Raw genomic sequence first — 5,526 nt, forward strand, 5'->3', positions numbered from 1 at the left:
TAAGTGGAGGGCGCCCAGGGTAAAAGTGGTTAGAGTGATTGGACAGTAAAATGTTGCAAGTTCAAACCCCCGAGCTGACAAGGTACAAATCTGTCGTTCTGCCACTGAACAGGCAGTTAACCCACTGTTCCCAGGTCGTCATTGAAAATAAGAATGGGTTCTTAACTGACATGCCTAGTTAAATAAAGGTTAAATAAATATTCCAGAAATATTCTGTTGATATTCCAGAAATATTCTGATGATATTCCAGAAATATTCTGTTGATATTCCAGAAATATTCTGTTGATATTCCAGAAATATTCTGATGATATTCCAGAAATATTCTGTTGATATTCCAGAAATATTCTGTTGATATTCCAGAAATATTCTGATGATATTCCAGAAATATTCTGTTGATATTCCAGAAATATTCTGATGCTATTCCATAAATATTCTGTTGATATTCCAGAAATATTCTGATGCTATTCCAGAAATATTCTGATTCCAGCTATTTGACCATTTCCAGAAATATTCTGTTGATATTCAGAAGTATTCTGATGCTATTCCAGAAATAATCTGATGATATTCCAGAAATACTTCTGATGATATTCAGAAATATTCTGCCATTGATACTCAGAAATATTCTGACCATTTCAGTAACTCACTTTGATATTTCTAGTGATATTCCAGAAATATTCTGTTGATATTCAGAAATATTCTGATGATATTCCAGAAATATTCTGTTGATATTCCCATATTCATATTCTGTGATATTCAGAAATATTCTTTGATACCAGAAACCATATCAAAGATAACTAAAGCCCACTTTGACCATTTCATAAACTCACTTTACTGATTATCAAGTAAATGGCTAGAAATACCCACTTTGAAAATCATTTCATAGTAACTCACATATGACCATTTCATAGTAACTCACTTTGACCATTTCATAGTAACTCACTATGACCATTTCATAGTAACTCACTTTGACCATTTCATAGTAACTCACTTTGACCATTTCATAGTAACTCACTATGACCATTTCATAGTAACTCACTTTGACCATTTCATAGTAACTCACTATGACCATTTCATAGTAACTCACTTTGACCATTTCATAGTAACTCACATTGACCATTTCATACTAACTCACGTTGACCATTTCATAGTAACTCACTTTGACCATTTCATAGTAACTCACTTTGACCATTTCATAGTAACTCACTTTGACCATTTCATAGTAACTCACTTTGACCATTTCATAGTAACTCACTTTGACCATTTCATAGTAACTCACTTTGACCATTTCATAGTAACTCACTTTGACCATTTCATAGTAGCTTATATTGTAGCCATGGAGAAATGTCATCAAGAGAACTCTCTGATACAATACTTGGTATAGAACTTAACTGGAAGGCCATGAGTGGTGATAAGGATGCAGTCTGCGGCTCTGGGTAGGAATACTAAGTGTCTGAGGGGACACTGGCCTCTTTCAAGGAGCAGCCCTGGTGTGAAGCATGCTGGGTAAGGCACGGCAGCCACCCATTCTAAGAGTAGACTGAGCCTATGACAGAGGACCCTGTTCTCATCAGGAGCTGCTGGAGCAAAATTGTGGCACACCAGTAGAGTGTGTGTATGTGCGTGTGTGTGTGAGTGTGTATGTGTGCATGTGTGCGAGTGTCAGTCAAAACTAGGATAGAGAACATGCTGAGCATACCAAAGAGAGAGCAATTTCTGTTGAATGTAAGAAATAATTGAAAACTCCCACAGACTGGCCCCTCCCTCCCATTCTCCCCCATACCCCCAACTCTCCTCCTACCCCCAACTCCCTCGCCTCTAATTTGCTTACTTATTTTGTGATTATCAAAAAGCTGCTTTATAGAAGATGACGGCAGAGAGAAAACATATGCAAAGTCAAAAGAATATTCATCAAACATGTTTCTGTTATTTCCATGAAGAATGCACATATGAAGAAGCTACTTCTCGGGAGCTGTTCTGGTGTTGGATAGTGACTATATGGCATGGTGATATTATAAAGTGGAACAACTGTGAAAGTGGCAACCATGTCCCTATAAACTTCAACACTACTTAGACATTTAAAGGCATGTTCTATCTTCCAGGCTGTTTGAATTAAAACGAGCCTGTAAAAATCATTTGGCGAATATGTAGACGTGCAAGTTATGTCACATCATCCCAGCGACATATTACAGTCATGGAGATGGGTTGATATGCGAGCTGCCAGAACAAGCGCACTGGCCTGCCTGCACGACTTCCTCTCTTCCACTCTTTTCCTTTCATTCCTTTCCTCTCCCTCTCTCCTTCCCACTCTTTTTCCATCACAAAGCCGGATGAGGGTCATCTTACCAATGCCCCTGCTGCCATGCACAAATCAGATGTGTTGTGTGTGTGTGTGTGTGTGTGTGTGTGTGTGTGTGTGTGTGTGTGTGTGTGTGTGTGTGTGTGTGTGTGTGTGTGTGTGTGTGTGTGTGTGTGTGTGTGTGTGTGTGTGTGTGTGTGCGTGTGTGTGTGGCACTTCCTAATGAATACAAACACCACAGAAATTCAACATGTTAACCCATCTCAACTTCACAGATCTGACAGGGTCTTCCTCCTCTCTGTCGGGATTGCCTCAAAACACTTTCAGCTCTCCAAATGTTCATTTATCCCCATGAAATGAATCTGACTACCTAACTGAAGTGCTTGTAACAGAGAGGTGGGATTCCAGTAAAAATGATCTTTGTGTGTAGTATTTTATTTGTGTATTGCACTATGTTGTATTTCTGTGGTGTTTATATTTATTTGTGTTGGATTCTCAAACTGTGTTGGGGCTCCTCTACCGTGTCCTGGTAGCTGTGTTGGGACTCCTCTACCGTGTCCTGGTAGCTGTGTTGGGGCTCCTCTACCGTGTCCTAGTAGCTGTGTTGGGTCTCCTCTACCGTGTCCTGGTAGCTGTGTTGGGACTCCTCTACCATGTCCTGGTAGCTGTGTTGGGGCTCCTCTACCGTGTCCTGGTAGCTGTGTTAGGGCTCCTCTACCGTGTCCTGGTAGCTGTGTTGGGGCTCCTCTACCGTGTCCTGGTAGCTGTGTTGGGGCTCCTCTACTGTGTCCTGGTAGCTGTGTTGGGGCTCCTCTACCGTGTCCTGGTAGCTGTGTTGGGCTCCTCTACCGTGTCCTGGTAGCTGTGTTGGGGCTCCTCTACCGTGTCCTGGTAGCTGTGTTGGGGCTCCTCTACCGTGTCCTGGTAGCTGTGTTGGGGCTCCTCTACCGTGTCCTGGTAGCTGTGTTGGGGCTCCTCTACCGTGTCCTGGTAGCTGTGTTGGGGCTCCTCTACCGTGTCCTGGTAGCTGTGTTGGGACTCCTCTACCGTGTCCTGGTAGCTGTGTTGGGACTCCTCTACCGTGTCCTGGTAGCTGTGTTGGGACTCCTCTACCGTGCTGTAGCTGTGTTGGGACTCCTCTACCGTGTCCTGGTAGCTGTGTTGGGGCTCCTCTACCGTGTCCTGGTAGCTGTGTTGGGACTCCTCTACCGTGTCCTGGTAGCTGTGTTGGGGCTCCTCTACCGTGTCCTGGTAGCTGTGTTGGGGCTCCTCTACCGTGTCCTGGTAGCTGTGTTGGGACTCCTCTACCGTGTCCTGGTAGCTGTGTTGGGACTCCTCTACCGTGTCCTGGTAGCTGTGTTGGGACTCCTCTACCGTGTCCTGGTAGCTGTGTTGGGGCTCCTCTACCGTGTCCTGGTAGCTGTGTTGGGGCTCCTCTACCGTGTCCTGGTAGCTGTGTTGGGGCTCCTCTACCGTGTCCTGGTAGCTGTGTTAGGGCTCCTCTACCGTGTCCTGGTAGCTGTGTTGGGGCTCCTCTACCGTGTCCTGGTAGCTGTGTTGGGGCTCCTCTACTGTGTCCTGGTAGCTGTGTTGGGGCTCCTCTACCGTGTCCTGGTAGCTGTGTTGGGACTCCTCTACCGTGTCCTGGTAGCTGTGTTGGGGCTCCTCTACCGTGTCCTGGTAGCTGTGTTGGGGCTCCTCTACCGTGTCCTGGTTTCTGTGTTGGAGCACTGTGTCTGTGTTGGGTTTGGTTGTTTATTTGTGGGAGGGTAGTGTGTGCCTGTGTGTGTACAGTTGTACATGTGCACATGCCTGTGTGTGTGTGTGTTTGTGTGTGTGTGTGTGCCACTGTGTGTGTGCCACTGTGTGTGTGTGTGTGTGTGTGCCACTGTGTGTGTGCCACTGTGTGTGCCACTGTGTGTGTGTGTGTGTGTGTGTATTGCTAATCTGCAGCCTGATATTCTGTGAATGGAGGGGTGGTGTTGTTGACCCACCTGCTCCCTTCTCTCTTCAGCTGGATCTAGTCAGATTTCAGCAGCTGCATCCCCTCACAAAGCAACTCTTTGTAATCTTCTCTAGGCACACACACACAATTGCAGCAAGAAGACGAGGAGAGGGGAAGGAGGGAAAAGACACGGAGAGAGAGAGAGAGAGAGAGAGAGAGAGAAATGGATGGAAGAAGGAAGAGAGAGAGAAATAGGGGGATAGTGGGCTAGTGCAATAGAGAGAACGCTAGAGAGAGGGGGAGGGAGCACAGGAGAGGGAGAGAGAGAGAGAGAGAGAGAGAGAGAGAGAGAGAGAGAGAGAGAGAGAGAGAGAGAGAGAGAGAGAGAGAGAGAGAGAGAGAGAGAGAGAGAGAGAGAGAGAAAGGCGGTAAGTCACTTGCAGTGCATATCTTCCAGCAACGTTACTTACAGTAGCAGGTGCTCCTGTGAAGGAGTAATGTTCTGGCACCCGTATAACACCACACCAGACAGGTCACCCATATATATTCCACACCAGGCAGGTCACCCATATAGCCCCACACCAGGCAGGTCACCCATATAACCCCACACCAGGCAGGTCACCCATATAACCCCACACCAGGCAGGTCACCCATATATATTCCACACCAGGATGATCCTCGGATGGGGCCACAGTGTCTCCTGACCCCTCCTGTCTCAGCCTCCAGTATTTCTGCTGCAGTAGTTTATGTGTCGGGGGCTAGGGTCAGTTTGTTATATCTGGAGTACTTATCCTGTCCTATTTGGTGTCCTGTGTGAATTTAAGTGTGCTTTCTCTAATTCTCTCTTTCTCTCTTTCTTTCTCTCTCGGAGGACCTGAGCCCTAGGACCATGCCCCGGGACTACCTGACATGATGACTCCTTGCTGTCCCCAGTCCACCTGGCCGTGCTGCTGCTCCAGTTTCAACTGACCTGAGCCCTAGGACCGTGCCCCAGGACTACCTGACATGATGACTCCTTGCTGTCCCCAGTCCACCTGGCCTTGCTGCTGCTCCAGTTTCAACTCTTCTGCCTTATTATTATTCAACCATGCTGGTCATTTATGAACATTTGAACATCTTGGCCATGTTCTGTTATAATCTCCACCCGGCACAGCCAGAAGAGGACTGGCCACCCCACATAGCCTGGTTCCTCTCTAGGTTTCTTCCTAGGTTTTGGCCTTTCTAGGGAGTTTTTCCTAGCCACTGTGCTTCTACACCTGCATTGCTTGCTGTTTGGGGTTTTAGG

This window comes from Oncorhynchus keta, unplaced genomic scaffold, assembly GCF_023373465.1.
Source record: "Oncorhynchus keta strain PuntledgeMale-10-30-2019 unplaced genomic scaffold, Oket_V2 Un_contig_7427_pilon_pilon, whole genome shotgun sequence".
NCBI classification, from domain to species: domain Eukaryota; kingdom Metazoa; phylum Chordata; class Actinopteri; order Salmoniformes; family Salmonidae; genus Oncorhynchus; species Oncorhynchus keta.